Source organism: Enhydra lutris, unplaced genomic scaffold, assembly GCF_002288905.1.
Source record: "Enhydra lutris kenyoni isolate GAN:26980312 unplaced genomic scaffold, ASM228890v2 scaffoldscaffold3, whole genome shotgun sequence".
NCBI classification, from domain to species: domain Eukaryota; kingdom Metazoa; phylum Chordata; class Mammalia; order Carnivora; family Mustelidae; genus Enhydra; species Enhydra lutris.
The window spans coordinates 4,312,070-4,336,069 of NW_019154087.1; positions in this window are offsets into that span (position 1 = coordinate 4,312,070).

Below are 24,000 nucleotides of genomic sequence, written 5' to 3' on the forward strand. Positions count from 1 at the left end.
AAGGGGTGGTCTCTGCCGACAACCTTGGGCCGCTTCGCTACGAGCTAGGGTCCCGGACGGGGCCGTTTTGCCCTCTGTGTCAGTTGCTTCACCCGGTGAAAAAGTTTCCACCTGAGATTTTGGGGCACCTCGGTCATTTGTAGTCCTGAGCCACATCCAGAATGGAAATTGTGTAATTTGTAGGTAACTGTTTATGAAATCTTTGCCCAGGCAATTGGTTTAGTGTATTTCCCTCCTTCATTTCTACCTTCGAACCGAAATATTTTTAAAGTGCTTTTGAGTAAAACAAATGGTTAATATTTCGCCGACTTGTTGTTACATCTTCCTTTAATTTGTATAGATAACACCTGTTTACAAATTAACCATGTTTCCTAATATTTTTTCCTGGAATGGATATGTTTAAAAGGTACAAATATGTTTTAACTCCAGTAGGAGCTTTCTATTTGGCTCTGAAATTCAGTGAGTGATAATATTGATTTCATGGGCGTGGATTTATAAGTTACTAAATGTTTATGTTCTTATGCAAGGTCGCTTAAAATGGGTTTGACCCAGTGAAAATTTTTTTCATCAAGGGACACCCGTCAGAAAATAAATGCACCATTTGTATGCACTTGGCAATGGATCCTTCCTGGCCTCATTTAGGGCTTCCAAACTAGGCAGAGAGCTTATACAGGGCTCTTCTCCCAGGAATCTCACTTCAGTCACATTAAACTTGAGATTAATGTTTCTATTTACTCAGAAGTTGTACTAGGCATAATTTTTTTAATTCCCTAAGGTTAGTAAGCTACTCGTGCACTACTTGTAAATAAGACCTTTCTTGTTCTCCATATCACTGGTTTCCAATTCATCTGACCCTAAGGAACTTTCGGAACACATTACCAGTTAAATAAGTATTGTACTTACCTATATTCTCAAGGAGGCGCCATTTTTACTAGCCTCCTTCTGGGTAAAGCTTTGTTTTGTTAACTTATCAACTAGCTGCTCTTCCTGCTACAATGAGCCTTTTGGAGTCCTGCCAGGTAATGCTGGTTTTTGTTTACAGAAGCTCAGCAGGCTGCCTGCTGAGCAAGGATTCCCGACTTGGGACTCTATCTCAGGACCCTGGGATCATGACCTGAGCTGAAGGCAGCTGCTTAATTGACTGAGACAGCCAGGTATCTCTTTACCATCTATTTAAATACAGGTGAATTAAAGACTGATTTTTTTAAAGATATTATTTATTTATTCATGAGGGACAGAGGGAGAGAGAGAGAGGCAGAAGAAGAAGCAGGCCCCCCTACCTGATCAGGGAGTCCAATGTGGGACTCCATCGCAGGACTCCAGGATCATGACCTGAGCCGGAGGCAGACGCTTAACCATCTGAGCTACCCAGGCACCCAAGGCTGACTCTGTTGAAGAAAAGGTTATGGAATGGATTTCCAAAGTTTGATTCATATGGGCTACCTAACCATAGTTGGTGGTTTTGTTTGCTGCTTACTGTTTTGTTTTGTTTTAAAGTGAAGAATTGTAAAGGTGCTTTATTGAAGAAACACAGAGGACCTTTTTGGAAATAGGTTGTGTTTGCAGGAAGAGGAGAACTGGAGGGTATATGTGTACCCAAAAGGTCTCTAAAGAATTCAACAGTTGGGGGGCATCTGGGTGACTCAGTTGGTTAAGTGTCTGCCTTTGGCTCAAAGTCCTGGGATCCAGCCCGGAATCCAATTAGGATTCCTGCTCAGCAGGTTGCCTACTTCTCCCTCTCCCTCTGCTACTCCCCCTGCCTGTGTGTGCACGCAGGCTCTCTCTCTCTCTCTCTAATACAAGAAATCTTAAAAAAATAAAAAGAATTTAATAGTTGATATTTGGGGATCATCACTGTAATGCAGTACCACTAATGTCAGTGAAGGGAGTTAGCAATTTGTTGTCTCTCTTTTAAATACATATTAATAACTCCTATTTCCGCATAACTGCCTCTTGGAAACAACTTCACCTATCTTCTCTTTGCCTCTCCACCCTTTTCCTGCCCTTGTGCCAGCCAGAGCTGACCTGTCCAGATTGCACCAATGGATTCCCTCATAGTTCTTGGTATCTCAGTGGGTTCAGGCAAGAAGTATCCACAAGAGATAGAAGGACAGAAGATAGTGAGGTCGAAGTCCATATTCCCCAAGCTCATGAATTCCATGTTCACCCAGGATTAATTGCAGAACCTCCTTTCAGTTAATCTCTCCAGTTCTTCCCTTTGTCCCTTCCAGCCTAGTAATAACTGCTAGTCCTTGGGATATTGCATTATCTCTTGCTGGTTTCCCTGACTCTTGGGCTGCACCTCTGTAAGTCAATATTTATTAACTCTATTCTAAAAATTATGCAGCTTAAGCTTTCCATTCGATTTTTTAAGCTTTTATTTTTAAACAATCTCTACACCCATTGTGAGACTCAAACCTACAACCCTGAGATCAAGAGTCACATACCCCACGGACAGCCAGCCAGGTGCTCCTGTCCAGTTTTTGATGGGACTTTGACCTAATTTGCCTTGGCTGAAACTCCATTATGTTAAGTCATTTGGCCTCTGCTTCTTAGTTCAAAAGCAGGGAAGAAAGATGGATTGGCTCAATTTATTTTTTGTAGCCAAATCATTATCCATCTTCCTATGGATTATTTCCCTTGAATAGGGTCCTCATCTATCCTGGAGGAACAAGTTATTTGGTTCAAAAACTACCCTCAAAACAATTAGGTTGGGAGAGCTAGTTAATAGGAATATGAGAGAGGTACCTCCTTTAACCAAGTTTTCTTCCTTTTCCCTATTTTAGTGAATGGCACTACATTCCAATCCCTATAACCCAGGAGTCCTCCTTTCACCTCACCTTCACTCTCCATAATTCATTCCTTTACAAATATTTCTCAGGCATCTGCCAGGCAGTGTTTTAGGCACTCACCAAGACGAGTACCTCCTCAGTGTCAAGTTCTGCTTTCTCCACTGCCACCATCCTACTCCAGGATGCCGCCATGCTTGTGTAATATTATCACACCCTCTTAATTGGCCTCTCTGCCTTCATTTAGATCTATTTGATAAAACTGCAAAGGTTACATGAGATACCAACTGTAAAATGCTTACCAAAAACCTTGGCTCAGTGAGACTACCTATTTTTACTGCTTTTAAATTCACAGACTTAACCCGAGGAAATGACCTTAATTTTACTGAACCACTGAGAAGCCTGGCTTATTTATTTTTTTGGTAATGGAAAACTGATATAAGGCTGTCTTTTCAAAGAAGGGAGAATGGTTCTCTGGACCCTCAGAAGTTGTAAAACACCTAAAGTAACTATCCATACACACACTTGGTGATCCTGTTGTTCAAATGAGCCTTTAAAAGATGAATCTTGTTTTTCCTGTTTAGAGTATGCTTATATATTGTCAGATGATTGAACCCACTCCTTCTCCTCCTCATCCTGGTGTCTTAGGAAATTAAAGTCCCATGAGAACATCAAGATCTTTGTTATTATTACCAGTGCAATTTAGGTTCAAGCTGGTAAAAACCCAATGTACAAATAGCTGTACTGTATGCTAGAGAAGTTTCAAAGAATGTATTAGATATAAATCATTTCAAAATCCTGCAGTCCAAGGAGAAGATAAAACTGAACTCAGAGATTTTTTTGAACTTCTTATAAAGTAGCCACTTCTTAAAAGATTGATTTAAAAAATATTTTATTCATTTTTTAATTATTTTTTAATTTATTTAATTTCTTTTCAGTATAACAGAATTCATTGTTTATGCACCACACCCAGTGCTCCATGCAATACGTGCCCTCCATAATACCCACCACCAGGCTCCCCCACCCTCCCATCCCCACACCTTCAAAACCCTCAGATTGTTTTTCAGAGTCCAGAGTCTCTCATGGTTCATCTCCCCCACTCCAATTTCCCTCAACTCCCTTCTCCTCTCAATCTCCCCATGTCCTCTGTGTTATTTTTTATGCTCCACAAATAAGCGAAACCATATGATAATTGACTCTCTCTGCTTGACTTACTTCATTTTTTGAGAGAAAGAACAAGCTGAGTGCGGTGGGGGGAGTGGAGGAGTTGGGGGAGAGAGAGAGGGAGAGGGAGAAGTAATCTCCCTCTGAAGCAGGGATCCTGATGCAGGGCTCAGGTCTCCATTCCAGGACCCTAGGATCTTGACCGGTGCCAAAGACAGCCGCTTAACCAACTGAGCCACCCATAAGTACTGCATACTTCCAGTTATGTTTAGCCTTCAAAGCAGGGTCAATACTAATGTGTGTTTGAAAGGCTTTGTACCTTCTTTCCAGTAAATATCAATCAAAGTAAATAAATGTCAAGTTACAGTGAAAATTACCTTTAGAAATTGTTTAATTTTTGCTCTATTTTTACTTAACTGTATCATACAGGTAGGTAAAAACACTGCGCTTGCTATGCAAACATAGGTTCAAAACAAATCTAGGCTACCTTTCAACCAGATTGCTGTTCCTAAGTGGGTTGCTCTCTACTTTTTAGGTAGGTTTTAATAGACTAGTGTAACAGAAGTAGAAACGCTAAAAAGAAGACTTCTTTTTAGAAGTGTCTTGTCTAAGAACTCTCAGCCAATAATGGCTAAGGTTGATATTCTAAACTCTGTGTCTTTATTGTCACACTACTTAGTCTTCTTTCTTTTACAATAACTTGTAATGATACAAGTAATAGGAAGTAATATTAATCTTTTTTAAAATATTCTAAAAATAAAGTATAAACTGAAGGAAGCATAACTTTTTCTTCCCCACTTCGCAAAGAACAGAACTTTCAAACATTAAGGTTAGTAATCTGTCTAAATTCTTCCTACTATCCATTTATATTTAATATTCGTATAGCCTTATAAATACTAGTGATAAAGGGTTGGTGGAAGAAAGGCAGGCAGGGACAAAGGGGCCCCTCCACCATAAGAGGGAACCACATTTTTCTTTTTTAAAAAAGATCATATTTATTTATTTGAGACAGAACATGAGGGGGGGAAGTTCGGAGGGAAAAGCAGACTCCCCACTGAGCAGGGAACCTGATGCAGGACTTGATTCTGGGACTCCAGGATCATGACCTGAGCCAAAGTCAATCGTTTAACCAACTGAGCCACCCAGGTACCCATGTTGGGAACTACCCTTAAAAAGATTTTACACCACCCGGAAGGATCACTCTACCCTTCTCCATGTGATAGATTGATGACAAAAACTGATTAGATGATAGGCACAGGCTAATTAGATTAAAACAGCCTCCAACAAGCCCTTAAAAACCTCTTACATTTAGAAGCTCTAAGGGCAAAAAAAAAAAAAAAAAAAAAAAAAAAAAAAAGCAAAGAGAAAAGAAAAAAAAAAGAAAGGAAGGAAGGAACTCTGATGGCAACCCTCTAGGGTCCCCTCCCGCTTAGGGAGCTTTGTACTCTATCATTCAATAAACTTTATTATCATTCAATAAACCCTGCTTTGCTGCCCACCATTCTTCGTCCGGTCTACCTTTTCATTCTTTGAAGTGCGATGACCAAGAACCGTGGGCGCTAATGGAGAAGAAATCTTCTAACGCTAGCACACAACAAAGATGAGATCTTTAAATTCAAATTCAGATGAACTTCAGTGGTTGACATCAGAAAAAATAAGCTTTCAGGGCACCTGGGTGGCTCAGTTAGTTAAGTGTCTGCCTTTGGCTCAGGTCATGATCCTGAAGTCCAAGGATCGAGTCCTGCATTTGGGCCCCTTGCTGGTGGTGGGGGCAGTGCTTCTCCCTCTGACCCTCCCCTGTGACATGCTTTCTCTCACTCTCTCTCTCTCAAATAAATAAAATATTTTTAGAAAAAAAGAAAGAAAGAGAGAGAGAGGAAGGAAGGAAGGAAGAAAAAGATAAGCTTTGTGTAGAAATTAAGAAAAAGTTCTTCTCAGCTTCTTAATACTTCTGGCTTATTTTAATCAATTGAATAAATGTTCACTGAAAACTAGGCTGGGCCCTAGGGACACACTGGTGAACTGGTCTATTTAGGCACTTAGAGAGGCAGAATGCATTGTGCAGTGGATTTCATACCTCATGAGTTGATATGTACAATTGAACCAGAGGTTTTACAAAGCTCTACTTATCCTTACTAAATGAACACATTCTTATGTGATCTATTCTGTTCCTTTTCACTTTTTTAAAAAAGCGCTAAAGTAAGGGTGCCTGGGTGGTTCAGTCCATTGGGTGTCTGCCTCTGGCTCAGGTTATGATCCCAGATTCCTGGGATTGAGCCCCACATCACGCTCCTCGCTCAGTGAGGAGCCGCCTTCTCCCTCTGCCTGCCATTACTCCTGTTTGTGCATGCGCGTGTGCTCGCTCTCTCTCTCTCTGACAAATTAAAAAAAAAAAAATCTAGGAGTGCCTGGGTGGCTCAGTGGGTTAAGCCTCTGCCTTCGGCTCAGGTCATGACCCCAGGGCCCTGGGATCGAGCCCCAGCATGGGGGGAGGGGGGAGTCTCTGTTCAGCAGGGAGCCTACTTCCCCTCCTCTCTCTCTGCCTACTTGTAATTTCTGGCTATCAAATAAATAAATGAAATCTTTAAAAAAAAAAAAAAAACCTTACCTATAGATAAAGAATATGTAGATCAATGAAGACCAGAATCTAATTCACTTAACAGTAACATTATTCATTAAAGAACGGTAACTCGTATTTGATATTTAATGCATCAATTTCTTTAAGTTCATCATTGAAGAGAAAATAATTATTTTATTTTCTCATTTAGTTTTCAAATATAAACACAAGTAGAAAGAATATTGTAATGAACTCTCATTTACCTATTTTCCAACTTTAACAACCACATTTTGCCATTTTTGTTTCATTTATATACACCCCTGTATTAGTTTTCTATTGCTGCCATAACAAATTCGTACAAATTTAGTGACTTTAAACAACACAAATTTATTATTTTACAGTTCTGTAGGTTAGAAGTCCAACGTGGGTCTCATTGGGCTAAAATCAAGGTATTGTCAGGGCTATGTTCCCTATGTAGCCTCTAGGAAGGGACTCCGTTTTCTTGTTTGTTCGAGCTTCTAGAGTCTGCCCACATACCTTGGCCAGAGGTCCCTTCCTGCATCTTCAAGGGCAGTGATGGTGGGTTAGGTCCTTCCACATCACATTTCTCTGACTTCCTCTACGGTCAGATCTCCCTTTGCCTCTCTCTTAGGCCTCCATCTTCAAAATACCATTAGATTAGAACCATCTGTGTCCTGTAATCCAGGATAATCTCTCCATCTCAAGATCCTTAATGTAATCACATCTACAAAATCCCTTTTGCCTTTTAAGGCACTAGTTCAAAAGATTAGAACATCTTTAGGGGAACTGTTATTTTCTGCCTACTACGACTTCCAAACACACACACACACACACACACACACACACACTAGTTTTTTTTTCCTGGAATATTTTAAAGTAAATCCTAGAATCACAAAATTTTCCTATAAATACTTAAGTATGTATCTGTTTCTTTTCTTTGTTTTCAGTCTAGCTTCTGGCTTCATATTCAACCATATCATTAAAAGTACCGGGGTGCCTGTGACTCAGTGGGTTAGGCCTCTGCCTTCAGCTCAGGCCATGATCCTGGGGTCCTGGGATCAAGCCCCACATTGGGCTCTCTGCTCAGTGGGGAGCCTGCTTACCCCCTCTCTCTGCCTACTTGTGATCTCTGTCAAAAAAATAGATAAAATCTTTAAAAAGTACCAATGACCTATGACCTACATATTAATAAATCCATTGGATGATTTTCAGTCTTCATCTTTCTTTTCCTCCAGCTTCATTTATCAAAATTGAATGGTAGATAATAGTTAAGAATACACACATACTAGACACTATTCTAAGTGCTTTGTATATGTTAACTTAGTCCTCAAAACAGTGATATAAAATAGAGATGATTATTTCCTCCATTTTCAGATGAGAAAACGGAGACAAAGTAGATAAATGGCTTGTCCAGGATCATACAGTTAGAAAGTGCTAACAAAAATTTAAACCCAACCAATCTTGCTCTGTAGTTCTCTGTATTTCATATTTCATATTCTTAACCACTATACTATACTTCTTTTCATTTTCCTTAAACTTGTTCAGCAATACTAAAAAGTAGCTTGTGGTGATTTGCTTTTTATAATCCAGTTAATCTGTGTATATGGTAAATCCAGATGGTACAACATTGTTTATTTGGTGGGAAAAAAGTTATACATTACTGAATCCTAATCCCTAAAGTCAGTTCTTTGAACTTTTGACCTGCCACTATAAAACATGAAGATTTAACACACTTACATGAGCCCATCCTCCATTCCCTTTCTGTTTTTGATGTTTGTGGGTTTTTTCTGTTGTTTACTTTAACTAATATACTTGACTGTTTACTTGAGTATTCTATCAATTTTATTTTTTTAATATTTTGTTTGTTTATTTGTCAGAGAGAGCACACACAAGCAGGGGGAACAGCAGGCAGAGGGAGAGGGAGGCAGGAGCCCTAAGTAGGACTCGATCCCAGGACCCAGGACTATTCTATCAAGTTTAGATAGAATCTCTTGTATCCTTGCTCTGTAGAGTAAGAATATAAGACTCAACCCTTTGTTCTAGATTCTAGTTTTTGTTTTCTTTGTATTAACATCTTAACCTTTTTTATTGTGAAATAAAGCATACACAGAAAAGTGCCCCCCCAAAGGTAAAAATCCACAAATATACAAGTTAATGGGTAAACTGGACAACCATGTAATGGCTACACCAGTTAAGAATTAGAACCCCCAGGTGCACCTGGGTGGCTCATTTGGTTTGGCATCTAACTCTTGGTTTCAGCTCAGATTTTGATCTTGGGGTTATGGGAGCAAGCCCATGTGGGGTTCTCCACTCCAAGAGTTGTCTGCTTGAGATTCTTTCTTTCCACCTCTACTCCTCTCCCCACTTGTGTGCATGACTTCTTTCTCTGTCTCTCTCAAATAAATAAATCTTTTCAGAAAAAAGAATTAGAACCCCCATGTGTCCCTTCCTATACACAACACTTTTCCCCCTCCCCTAAAGGAGAAAAATCACTTTCTTACTTATCTTTATGGTTTATCACCTAATAATGTGTTCCATAGATTTGCCTAGTTTTTTAAACTATATATAAATGAAATCATACTGTAAGTACTATATCATTTTGAATTTCTGAATCATAGAGTACATATGTCTTAATCCATTCTAGATATTGCCCAGCCATTTTCAAACTTTTGTACTAATTTACACTAACACTGGCAGTGTTTGAGAGTATGACATATTATGGACGATATTTTTTCCTTTCATTTACATTGTCAAGAGTGATCATTATATCTATTATGTAACCATAATGTCTTCTTTATGCTTTGTTCATAGATTGGTTCTAAAAATGTAAGCATCCATAAACAGCTTTATTTTATGAGTGTGTAGATATTCCTCGCTGCATAACAATATGGGGTGCTAGGATTGCATTTCCTTCTCTATGGTTTTAGTGTCATTATCCCCTAGAAACAAGATCAAATGGATTCATATTTTATAATCCATCAGTGTAAGATAATCAATAAATTCCCACTACATTTGAGTGAGATTCATATATACATAGCTACTGATTTTTATGGTACAATTTCTGTTTTTCCATCAGTTCCTGATTGTTCCTCTTCTCCCTGCCTCCCTGATATCACATTCTCATTGTTCAATTCCTGCCTTTCTGGCCACTTCTCAGTCTACCTCTTTAATTCTTCTTTGCCTAAACATTAACTGTTGGTAGAGATGCCCAAGACTTTGTCTTCGGTTAGCGTATTTCCGAACTGTGCTCCCTAAACCCTTAGAATGTTGGACACTCTTTTAGGGAATCTTTAAGGTCGAGGTCAAAGCTATTTTCATAATAATACTAGGATATTATTTGCCTTTTCCCTTGTTGATATCTGTACAGCTGGCACAAAAGCAATGGTGGGTAAATCTGCCAGCAACTCAGCACAAATCAAGCCAATGGCACCAAACCACACTAGCAGTCATTGTATTCTTCTACCACACATTTGTAGTCAAAAAAGCAAAAATTGCATGTTTCACCTAAGAACATCCTTGGTGGAACAATAAAAATTATTAGTATGATTAAAGCTTAACCATGTGAGTCTTTTAATATTCTGTGTGATGAAATAGGAAGTATATATAACTCATTTCTGCTATATATTAAAGTATGATGGTTGTCTTGAAGAAAAGCACTGAGATTGAGTTTTAAGTGGACTAGCTCCTTTCTTCATGGAACCCATTTGTACTTGAAAGAACACCTGACAACAGACCAGGTTTATTCATGCTTAGATAATCTGGCAGACATTTTCCTAGAAATGAATGAGGTGAACCTGTCATGTCAACGGCAACAACTGATGATATTTGTTGCCAGTGATAAAATTCAAGATATCGAGAGAAAATTGGAATTTGGAAAACATGTAACTACAGCACGACCTCAACAGCTTCCCAGAGGTTAGAGATTTTTTTTTCTGATGAGTGATTTTAATAATATAACTTGATGCTATGTAATGAAATATGTCAATATTTGGAAGTTCTGCATAACTAAGCCAGTATTTTTTCAAATGATTAAAAACATTACCAAATCATACATTGGTAAGACAAAGGATAAGAAAGACTATTGACTTTCTTTTTCTGACTTAAAATGTTTTTACTATTATTACATAGTCCTTAAATACCAGCAACTATATTTATCACTATTTAACTGTTTGATTCCATGACAATCATAAGGCCAGTGAAAATATATTATTTAGAAAATAATTCAGGGTTTCATGAATATTCTGGATCACCACTTGGCAAACTATGGCCCATGGGTCAAATCCTGACCACCTTCTATTTTTTATACAGGTGCAAGCTAAGAATGGTTTTTACATTTTTTAAATGGAAGGTAATTTAAAAGGAAGTATTTTTATGACACATAAATGCTATATGAAGTTTGAATTTCAGTTCCATAAATAACTTTTATTGGAATACATCATGCTCATTCATTTACATATTGTCTGTGGCCACTTTCCCACCAAAAATGTGGGAAACAAAGGCAGAGTTGAGTCGTTGTGAGAGGAACCATATGTGGTGCTGTCATCACTTTGTGCTATTGCTAAAAGGCAAATATCGAGAGGAATCTAATAGAATTCCATAAATACTTTCCAAATGGTGATGAATATGTTTAATTAAAAGCATTTGCATAAAAATAGATATAAATAGATGCAGTACCTGATATGTCTATATGAAAAGACATTGTTAAAGTTGAAATATATAAAATCTCATTACAGGTCAGCATTAACAGATGAGTATTTGGAACAGATTTTTTTTTTTAAAGATTTTATTTATTTATTTGACAGACAGAGATCACAAGTAGGCAGAGAGACGGGGGGGGGGGGGGCAGTCCCCCCGCCGAGCGGAGATCCCGATGTGGGGCTCCATCCCAGAACCCTGGGATCATGACCTGAGCCGAAGGCAGAGGCTTTAACCCGCTGAGCCACCCAGGCGCCAGATTTTGATGACAGGTCTAGAGTGTTTTTTGACACTAGCCACCAATAATCTGTTAGGTCTCTAATCGTCCTATACCAACTGGGTGTCCGACAATTCAATTCAGTTCTGACACTAACTACCCAGAGTTAGTGTCCAACATCAAAGTTAAAGGACTCATTCCCACAAGTCTGCCCTTACTTTAGACATCATCCACAAGTAGAGTACCCAGGCCACCCACATTTTTGCCCATCCAACTACAAATCAGTCACCACACCCCCTCCTTAGGTTTGAGAAGTTGCTGGAATGGTTCCCAGAACTCAGGGAAACACTTTATTTATGCTTACCAGTTTGCTGTAAAGGTTACAAATCCAACTCAGGAACAGCCAGATGAAAAAAATGCACAGGATAAACTATGGAGGAGGAGGTACTCAGAGCTTCCCTGCCCCCTCTGGGCATGTCACCCTCCTGGCACCACTGTGTATTTGTGGAAGCTCTCTGAATCCCACCATATAGGAGTTCTTCTGGAGGTTTCATCACTTAGACATGATTGATTAAGCCACTGGTCTTTGGTGATCAACTCAACTTCCAGCCCCTCCCTATTGTACTCACTGTACAGTAATGGCCAAACAAGCATTGTACATGTTGCCAAGGTAACCTGCAAGACCATTCTGCTTATCAGCCAAGACAGGGGAGTCCTTGATGACCCTTCAGACCTCAAATTGCTCACCAGTTTCAGAGGGCAAATGGCAGACATGGGGTGAGAGAGGTTCTTCTTGGAGTGTTTGAGCCGAGAGGTGAGCAGAGGGCTCAAACGGGAGCAAAAGGCCAGGCTTCACAGGAACAGCAACTACACAAAAGTTTGTCCCCTCATCTTGAAGGATTTCTCAGGGGTACAAGCAAGGATATGACCAGGTCACCAGTCTGACCCTAGGTCATCTGTAAAAGGAAAAATGTGCATCCCGGCTGGGGCCGCACTGCTACATAGCCTTGCCCATCCCTGCAGGCTTTGCCACTGAACTGACTCTCTTTGAGGAATTGAAAACATGAGCTTTCTAGCCAGAAAGCTAGAAGGCATCTTTATAAGCACAAAACCAACAACAACTCTGTAGCCAGAACTTCAGACTTTAGAGGAAGTGTTTCAGGTGCTGCCTTCTGAGCCTGTCCCTGAGAGGAATTTCTCTCCTCCTGCTCCTCCTTTGACTAAATTAGTGACAAAATTGAGTTGCATGGGAATATAAGTTACAGGGGGCAAGAGCTTCAGTGCCTTGCTTACCAAGAGGATTTAGAAACGTACTGTCCAGCTGTCTTCTATTAAGCTTGATATTAAAATGATTTACAAAACTGAAATAATGCACTATTCACTAAAAAAAAATTTATTGAAAACCAAGTTATTTTTCATTAAAAAGTTTTATTTATGTTAACATTCATTTGTAGGTAAGCAAGGTAGAATGAGATTATACTGGAATAGAGTGAGCCCAAATCCAATCATTGGTATCCTCATAAGAAGAAGGAAATTTGGAAGCAGATACAGAAATGAGAATGCCACATGAAGGAAGCAGAGATGCTGTCACCAGCCAAGGGACAGCAAGGATTGCTTTCTACCACCAGAAGCTAGGAGAGGGGTTTGGGATAGATCCTTCCCTAGAGACTTCAAAAGGAACATGGCCTTGTAGACACCTTAATTCTGGACTTCAAGCCTCCAGAACTGTGAGAGAGTTTCTGTTGTTTAAAGCCACCAGTTTGTGGTGCTTTTTTTTTTTTTTTTTTTACAGCAGTCCTAGGAGTCTAATACAACACACAATGGGTTTATTATCATTATTGTTAAGTTAAATGTATAAAAATATTTATTAAAATTTTAATTTGTAATGTGTTAATATTGATAAATGTATACTCATAAACACAAGTTCTTTAGGGTTGGGGCACCTGGTGGCTCAGATGATTGAGCGTCTGCCTTAGGCTCAGGTCATGATCCCAGGGGTCCTGGGATCAAGTCCTGCATCAGGCTCCTTTCTCAGCGAGGAGCCTGTTTCTCCCTCTGACTGCTTCTTGCTCTTCTTGCTTTGCTTGTGCTCTCTCTCTCTCTCTCTCTGACAAATAAATAAAAATATTTTAATTTTAAAAAAAGCTTTTTAGGGTCTTCAAGTTTTAAAAGTACAAACAGTGCTGAGACCAAAAAGTTTGAGAAATATTGTCCTATGTCCTTTTCCTTCCCTAGACTCCTCAAAATCTTAACCGTGCCTGTATTTCAGCTACCATATAAACACCAGTGATTGCAAGTTTTTTCCTTCTGCTCAGACTTCTGAGCAGAAGCTGTGAGCTTCCAATTCATATATCCTACTACCTATTTTTAGACATCTGAAAATCTGTATATACAAGACTAGCCTCTAGATCCATTCTCTCACACTGGTGTTCCAGGGTTCTCTCTTTGAAAGGCACCACTCACTTGTCCCCCATTCCAATCCATTACCAATCCATCACCAGAATGTTCTCTAGAATCCACCCACTCTCTCCATATCCATTACCATCATAACTGTAGCCATCATCATCTCTCACCTGGACCACTTTGATAGCCTTTTAGTGGATTCCTTTGCATGGACTGTGGGCTCCCTACAAACTAGTTCTTCTTACTACAGCCAGAAAGCATGAGCTATTTAAAACACATTAAATCATATTCAGTCTCCCCCAACTCCACATTTCTCCACCCTATCCCCACCCACACCGCCTGAAAAAAAAAAAAAAACTTTTAATGGCTTTCAGTAGCTCTTATCTTAGAGACCAAAATTCTTAGCTACAGGACTATGTATGGTCTAGTTAGAACACTTACCAAAGTATTTTTGGGAGCAAGTTCTACAAGAAAAATATAATTTTTTAGTCAATTTTTTATATAATGCAGTTAAGCCAGTTTCATTTTCATACTAATTTTTAACTAAAATAATTTGGTTGGATCAAATCTTGTCCCTCTTAATTTTATATTGTGAATTTTCTTTGAATATCTTTATTTTGGGACGCCTAGGTGTCTGTTAAGTGTCTGCTTTCTCAGGTCATGATCTTGGGGTCCTGGGATCAAGTCCTGTGTCATTCTCTCCTAAGCAGGGAACCTGTTTCTCCCTCTCCCCCTGCCTGCTGCTCTGCCTGCTTGTGCTCTCGCTCTCTGTCTGTGTCAAATAAATAAATAAGATCTTTAAAAAAGCAAAAAACAAAACAAAGAAAAGAAGACCTTTTTTTTTTTTTAAGAAGACCTTTATTTTGACTGATTTTACTAGGTCAAATTTGCAGTTCTAAATTTTGTCAAGTTTTTATAAATTCATAAATTTTTAATATCACTTTAGTTGCATTTGATTTCATGTTATGCTGATTAGTTATTTCAGAAAATCTGATATTTACTGGGTTGATTTACACTAAAACTTCATTAAGAAAATGTGAGTCTTCATCCATATATATATTTTACCTGTGCAAGTATAACGGTCATCAGTTTTGTTTTCTATTGTTTATTTCTACAATTAATTTGTTTACTGATTATTAGTATTTGTTCTTTAACTAATGAGCTGTCCACTTCACATAGTTCAGGATTGCTCTATTATCAAAATCCTTTGCCAGTCTCAAAATTCTTTCAATTTCTCGGGAATACAAAAGAACATTCTCAGGGTCATAACATTTTGCTTTGTAAATATGTATCTTTTTTGCTAAGGTTTTTCTTAGTATTATATACTGCTATGCAACCAATTCTGCGACTTGCTTTTTTTTTATCTTGAAATATTAGATTGGTTTGTCCTGGTTTTAGGGAAGCTTTTCGAAAACTAATACATCAGTTTATTTCTCTATTTTATTCACTTTCCAATATATCCGAGTTTTATCTGCTTTAGAAGACAGGTGGCTGAAAACAGTGCAGATGAGCTATAATGGAAAAAGGCTTTGCCACCGTTTTATAGGAGAAATATTTATCAGAATTCCATACTGTATGCCAAAATAGTAAATACTTGAAGATGTGTTACATCTGCAACATTCAAAATATATTTTCCGGTTTGGCAAAATATTTGGCACTGAAGAAGTATTTAGGTATTTTAGGCTAATCATTCCACTCCTAGAAATTTATCATAAGCCATTAATCTCAAAGAAAACAAAATGACAACATTTTTTTATGTTTGTTTGAAATAATACATGCTATGGTAAAATTTTTAGCAATAAAGTCATTGATAAGTTTAATTTGTTCCTTCCATTCTCACTCCCCTGATACTCTATAGCCTTCCAATTTTTTCTATGCATATTTACATATCCATTTTTCCATACTGTTTATAATTTTGATTAATAACTCATTGATATCTTTATATATCATTGTAAAGGTAAAACTACTGATTTCTAGTCCTAAGTGGTTTTGAATATCTAAGTTCTGACCTAATATTTTTTTGTGAGGCGAACTCGTATATACCCACATCCAGATGGAAGTACCAAAGCATTCTTTTGGTTGTTTTTTTTGTTTTGTTTTGTTTTGTTTTTTGGGGTTTTTTTTTTGTGTTTTTTTTGTTTTGTTTTGTTTTTAGAAACAAAACATTCTAAAACAAGAATAATTTGTTCTTTTGATGCCATTGTTCTCTTGATGCATTCTCTTGATGCCATTTTGTTACTGCTGACAGGATATGACTTTTCTGATCAGGGGAGTTATGCAGATAATGCAGATTATGGTTCTTCTGCAGCAATTGGATCATTTAGCAATTGACAAATGATGGGGTACCTGGCTGGCTCAGTCAGCAGAGTATATGCAACTCTTGGTCTCACGGTCCTGAGTTCAAGCCCCTGTTGGCTTTTAAGTGGCTTTTTAAGTGGAGCCACCTTATGGGACGCCTGGGTGGCTCAGTTGGTTAAGCGGCTGCCTTCGGCTCAGGTCGTGATCCCAGCGTCCTGGGATTGAGTCCCACATCGGGCTCCTTGCTCAGCGGGGAGCCTGCTTCTCCCTCTGCCTCTGCCTACCACTCTGTCTGCCTGTGCTCATGCTCTCTCTCTCTCTCTAACAAATAAATAAATAAAATCTTAAAAAAAAAAAAATAAGTGGAGCCACCTTAAAAAAGTTTTTTGACAAATGACTACTGTTGATAAGTCATTCAAAACCATACAGATTTTGTCCACTAACAATACCATTTTTAATGACTCACAAAACTTTTTAATTATAAAATTGTATTGTATTTTATTTTTTTAAAGATTTTATTTATTTATTTGACACGGAGAGAGAGATCACAAGTAGGCGGAGAAGCAGGCAGAGAGAGAGGAGGAAGCAGGCTCCCCACTGAGCAAAGAGCCCGATGCAGGGCTCCATCCCAGGACCCTGGGATCATGACCTGAGCCGAAGACAGAGGCTTTAACCCACCGAGCCACCCAGACACCCCTAAAATTGTGTTTTATAATGGAATTAACATCAGTCTATAATTTGTGTTGCAGCACTTGGAGTTTCATGGGAATGAATGATATTCATAGTAAATATATGGGTTCTAAAAAAAAAAAGCAAACCTGGAGGCATCACAATTCTGGACTCCCAAGTTATACTACTAAGCTGTAGCAGTCAAAACAGCATGGTACTGGCACAAAAATGGACACAGATCAATAGAAGAGAATAGAAAATCCAGAAATGAACCCCAACTATATAGTCAATTAATCTTCCACAAATCAGGAAAGAATATCCAAGAGGAAAAAGGATAGTCTCTTCAACAAATGGTTTTGGGAAAACTGGACAGCAATATCAAAAGAATGAAACTGCACCACTTTCTTACACCATACACAAAAATAAATTCAAAATGGATGAAACGCCTAATGTGAAACTTGAAGAGAACACAGGCAGTAACCTTTCTGAGTAGCAATATTTTTCTAGGTATATCTCTGGAGGCAAGGGAACAAAAGCAAAAATATACTAATAGGGCTTCTTCAAAATGAAAAGCTTCTGCAAAGCAAAGGAAACAATAAACAAACCTAAAAAGCAATATATGGAATGGGAGAAGATATATGCAAATGACCTATCCAATAAAGTATTAGTATCCAAAATATATAAAGAATTGATAAATCTCAACACCCCCAAAACAAACCAAGTTTAAGATGGACCAAAGACATGAATAGACATTTTTCCAAAGAAGACATACAAATGGCCAACAGACACATGAAAAGATACTCAAAATCCTTGATCATCAGAGAAATGCAAATCAAAACTACAATTAGATACCACTTCACACCTGTTAGAATGGATAAAATCAACAATACAAGAAACAACAGGGCTGGCAAGGATGTGGAGAAAGGGAAACCCTCTTGTGCTCTTGATGGGAATGCAAGCTGGTGCAGCAATCTACTCTGGAAAACAGTATGGGAGGTCCTCAAAAAGTTAAAAATAGAGCTATCCTAGAACCCAGCTATTGCACTACTAGGTATTTACCCAAAGAATACAAAAATACTAATTCAAAGGGATACATATATCCCAATGTTTATAGTAGCACAATCTACAATAGCCAAGATACAGAAGCAGCCCAAGTGTCCATTGATTGAAGAATGGTTGAAGATGTGGGGGGTGTGTGTATATGTGTATACATATATGCATATGTGTATACTATATACACGTGTGTATATTGTGGAATATTATTCAGCTACAAAAAGATGAAATCTTGCTATTTGTAACAACCTGGATGGAGCTAGAAAGTATTATGCTAAGTGAAATAAGTCAGAGAAGAACAAATACCATATGATTTCATTCATGTGGAATTTAAGAAACAAAACAAGTAAGCAAAGGGTAAAAAAAAAAAAAAAAAAAAAAAGAGAGGGAGTCAAACCAAGAAACAGATTCTTAGCTATAAAGAACAAACTGATTACTAGAAGGGAGGTGGATGAGGGGATGGATAAAATACATGATGGGGATTAAGGAGAATACTTGTGATGAGCACCAGGTGTCGTATGGAAGTGTTGAATCACTATATTGCACGCCTGAAACTAATGTTACACTGTATGTTAACAAACTGTAATTTAAATAAAACCTTAGCCTGGGTGGCTCAGTCAGTTAAGTATCTGACTCTTGATTTCAGCTCAGGTCTTGACTCAAGGTTATGAGTTAAGAAACCAAGTTCTGTCCATTAGATGTGATACTTGTTACTGGGGTGTCATTGATTCCAGGCCCTCTCAGCTGACAGAGAAAGAAAATATATGTATAAATATATACATATTTATATACATAAAAAATATGGGTTTCTAGACATTTTCCATTATCTCCTGTTTCTTGGTTATTTGTTTGCTGATATAATCTTACCTTTTCACCTGAAATTTTTATGTTTAACTTTTCTAAAAGATCTTAGGAAATCTTAAAGGAAATTTTTCCTAGCCATTATTGTTGGATGATTTTTTAAAAAGTTTTTTTTTAAATTTCCTTTTGTTTTGAACAATTTAAAAATAAAGATTTTTAGTTTATCATCTGTCAGTTAAAATCTAAGTAAGAAATACAGGAAGATCAGATATAAGTCTTTAGTCAATTGAGAAAAAAATATAGGGTGAAATCATAGTACCTTAGAGTATCTCTTTAAATGAGTATGATTAGATGTTACTTTGAGAGTTTTGTCCAAGGACAGTAGTATGCAATTTAAAAACCTCAGTAAAAGTATGGGTATTTCCTGTGAAAGGATATTACTGTACTATAACTGGCTTATTTCACTTAGGTTTTTCCAAGTTTCATCCATGTCGTAGCATGTGTCAGAATTTCATTCCTTTTTTCTTTCTTTCTTTCTTTTTTTGTAAGATTTTGTTTATTTATTTGAGATAGGGAGTGAGTGGGAGGGAGAGAGAGAGAAAATCTGGAGCAGACTCTGAACTGAGCACAGAGCCCTTCACCAGGCTTGATCCCACAACTGTGAGATCATGACCTGAGTCAAACCGAGAGTCTGACACTTACCCAACTGAGCCACCGAGGTGCCCCAGAATTTCATTCCTTTTTAAAGCTGAATCATATTCCCTTATATATAGGTACCACATTTGTTTGTTCATTCATCTATCAGTGAATATTTGGGTTGTTTCCACTTTTGGCTCTTGTAATTAATGTTACTATGAACATTGATATATAAGCCGTAAAAATAATGAAATCTTGCCAATTTTAACAACATGGATGGAGCTAGAGTATATTATGCTAAGTGAAATAAGTCAATCAGAGAAAGACAAATACCATATGATTTCATTCATATGTGGAATTTAAGAAACAAAATAAATGAACATATGGTGGAGAGAGAGAGAGGAAAACAAACCATAAGAGATTCCTAACAATAGAGAACACACTGAGGGTTATTGGAGGGAGGGAGGTGGGGGATGGGCTAGATGGGGGGCGGGTATTAGGAGGACACTTGTTATAATGAGCACTGGGTGTTGTATGTAAGTGATGAACCACTGAATTCTAGTCCTGAAACCAATATTGCACTGTATTTTAGCTAACTAGAATTTAAATAAAAATTTGGGGGGGGGGTGAAAAGAAAAGAATTTTCAAATATACAAGCTTCAAAACCTCCTATTATTCCTTTCTCAGAAAGCAGCAGAGGATGTGCTGCTTCCAAACTACAAAGAAAATCAAGAAAAAGGAAACCAAAGAAATGAGAAAACAGGAGATTCAACATAAGAACTACTATTACTAGAGGAAAGAAGGCTGGAGAGAATTGGGAGAGGTAGGTCACCAGGGTTAAAAGTGGAACTTATATATTATTTGAAAATCTGGCAAAATCATTCTTACATTTTTTGGCTGATCTCTTTACAGAATTTGGAAAAAAGTGAAGTTTTAAGTCCATAGGAAAACAAGCAAAGCAATTAACTACAGGAAAACAAAGTGGAATTGTAATACAATATGCTTAGCTCAGCACTGAACAATATTTACTTAGTCATAGTAATATAAATATTATATACTCATTTAACCAAAAATTGTGATATAATTTCAGTCTGAAGAAAAAAAACTGTCATTTTTAGCTTATAAGGAATATATTCTCAAATACAGTAACAACATAAATGTCTACAATTGATGTCAAGTATAAGCACATTATTTAGAATTATGGAGGTAAATAGATGAATCAGCTAAAATTATAGAAAGGTTATATTTAAAGAGGATTGGGACTAGGGACAGATGGTAAGGTAGAAGGAGCCTCATGGGACTTTTGATTTTAAAAAGTTAAGTATGGTGCATCTGGATGGTTCAGATGGTTAAGCATCTGCCTTCAGCTCAGGCCTTGATCTCCAGGTCCTGGGATCAAGCCCCACGTTGGGATCTGTGCTTAGTGGGGAGTCTGCTTCTCCCTCTCTCTCTGCCCCCTGCCTCTGCTCATGTTCTCTTTCAAAAGAATAAGTAAAATCTTTTTTTTTTAAAAAGTGAATATGGCACAGTGGGTAAAAACATAGCCTGTGGAACTAGACTGCCTGGATTTGGGTCCCATTTAAAATTGTTTCTAAAAAATAATAATAATAAAAATAAATAAATAAAATTGTTTCTACCCCATAGGGATGGTTATGAAGAATAAAAGTAAAATGTTAACAATGTGCTAGATGCATAGCATGTTCTATGTGTTGGCTAGTAGTTGTAGTAATACTAATTATTTAAATGTTGTGCAAATACTACATTATTAACTTTTTTTTTTTTTTAATTAAGCTCCATGCCCACTGTGGAGCCCAGTGCTTGGCTTAAACTCACAACTGTGAGATCAAGACCTGAGCAGAGAACAAGAGTTGGACACCTAACCGATTGAGACAACCAGGCGCCCCTTAACGTTGTTAACTTTTTTTTATTACTATTTTTAAATTTTATTTATTTGCCAGAGAGAGACACAGTGAGAGAGGAAACACAAACAGCAGGAGTGGGAGAGGGAGAAGCAGGCTTCCCAAGCATGGAGCCCGATGTGGGGCTCGAACCCAGGACCCCGGGATTACAACCTGAGTGGAAGGCAGACGTTTAATGACTGAGCCACCCAGGTATCTCCATTGTTAACTTTTAAAAAATTGTTTTGTAAAGAATATTGCAGTCATTCTGAAAAAAAGACAACAAAGTCCTGAACTAAGACTGTGTTAGTGGGTTTGGGAAGGAGATTATTGACATATTTGGAAAATAATAAGACTGAGGATCTGAGTGAGTAAAAGAGGAGAGTATAAGGGTCAAGGATGTTCCTTTTGTTTGCTTGTTTAAGGAACTGGATAGGTGGTGGCTACCAAAACCCAAAAATATGAATAAAGAAGAATGGATTGGGAGAAGCTTGGGAAATTCCTGGGTGACAGGCATAATGAGTTCGATTTTGGATATTTTGAATTTTCAGATATCTCTAAGTTGACTTTAAATGTTATTGAATTAAGATATTGATGGAAATTAAGTCAGCAAAGTTAAGCTTAGTAGATAAAGCATAGCTCTCTGGTGTGCACCTCTTTTCTAAAAGTTGTAGTTAATGACTGTTAAAGAAATTGAGGAATTTATTTTGGGATAGCAAGTGTTAGGACTGTCATGAGTTCCAATAAATGTTAGTATGAAGAACACATTGGGATGCTTAAAACATATAGGGGCATTGTATCCAGTGGTAGAACTGAGAAGAGTAAGACTTTTCCATCAATTTAAAACAAATATTGAAAAATCAGCTTATGGGGGCACCTGAGTGGCTTAGTCAGTTAAGCATCTGCCTTGGGCTCAGGTCATGATCCTAGGGTCCTGGGATCGAGTCCTACATAGGACTCTCTGCTCAGCGGGGAGTCTGCTTCTGCCTCTCCCTCTGCCTGCTTCTCTCCCTGCTTATGCTTTCTCTTTCCCTGTCAAATAAATAAATAAAAATCATAAATAAATAGATAAATATAAATCAGTTTATGTAGAGGAAGCCTGGGTGGCTCAGTTTGTTGAGTGTCTGACTCTTGATCTTGACTCAGGGCTTGATCTCACAGTTGTGAGATCAAGCCCTGAGTTCAGTTCTGTGCTGGGTGCAGAGCCTATTTAAAAAAAAGAAAAAAATCAGGGTTGCCTGGGTGGCTTAGTCAGTTAAGCTTCTGCCTTCCGCTCAGGTCAGGATCCCACAGTGCTGGGATCAAGCCCTGCATCGGGGCCTCTGCTTAGCGGTCTCTGCTTCTTCTTCTGCCCCTCACCCCGTTGTGCTCTTTCTCCTCTCTCTTTTTCTCAAATAAATAAATAAATAAATAAAATCTTAAAAAAAAAAAACAGTTTATATAGGGTGTTAAAAAGTTTAGAAATTAGTGGTGATGGTTGCACAACATTGTGAATGTAATGCCTCTGATCTACACATTTAAAAATGTTTTACATAAATGGCCAGTTTTATGTTTTATAGTTTTACCACAATTTAAAAAATAATGTAATATACCCAAAACTCTAATATTATATACTTTAAATCAATGAATTGTATGATGTCTAAATTATATTTTAATAAAGCTGTTAAAAAACCAATCTATGTATACAGCTAAGCCAGAAATTTCTGTAGAAGTCAAGTTAAAGGGGACTGGTCTTGTCCTTGAAAACTGTCTTAAGCATTCTATTTGACAGCTTTGTCTCTGGTACTCAGTAAATATTTTTTAAGTGAATCAATAAACAAATGAACAAATAAGTGGACTTAAGTGCAATATATGTAAATCATTCTGGCGCCTGGCGATGGGGTTGCAAGTTTGGGTTTGGGAATGTGATAATCATTGTGGTCCCTGTCCTCTTAAAATACAGTCATAACTCCCATATACATTTCTTTGTTTTACAAATAGTCTTAAAAAGAAACTTGCATTTGGTGATCTTTTCCTTGTCTATTCTGATGAATTCAGTCCAAGGAGAGACATGATTGCCTACCTTCTGATATGAAAACCTGAAGACCTGGTAGGTATCATGACACAAAGAAAATTACTAGACTAGCCCTCAGAATCATCATTCATTGTGGAGATACAAAAGAATGAATTAAAGACATGACCCTAAAGCAGAAATAAGAGCAAACGCCAGAGAGTCCTGATGATACAGTTCTGTAAGTGACAACAAACCAACGTAGATTTTTTGACTGAAAAGGGCTTCCCAGTACATCTCTCAAATGACCAATTTATCTTCTTCTACTTTAAAATCTAAGACAACATTGGTATAAAATGACATCTAGAAAGAAGCCAGTGAAGTAATAAATGCACAAACATATAGTTCCAAGTAAAAAATAAATTTGTATTCCATATTATCATTATCAATTAGCCGATTGTTTTTTGAGTTGTTGATGTGGGAAACAAAGGCAGAAGAAAAACTATTAAATTTCCTTACTATTTTCAGCCCATTGTTCTTAAAGTTCTTAAAGCAGGCAGAGTGACATTCCTGTAGGGACTCAACTGCCTCAGTGTTGATACTTTGCTAAGGGCTAAAGGCAATCTTAGCCCAACCCCCAGGATCCTATAAGTCTACTTTAACAAATAAAAATTCCTTTGGAAACTTCCTTTATCTCTACCCATCCCCCATCCGCCAAGATACAGGTTTGATAATCATCCCCCAAGCATATGACCCACCCCACCAATATATACCAGAAATGTCTCATTACTGAGCTTTTACTAAACAGT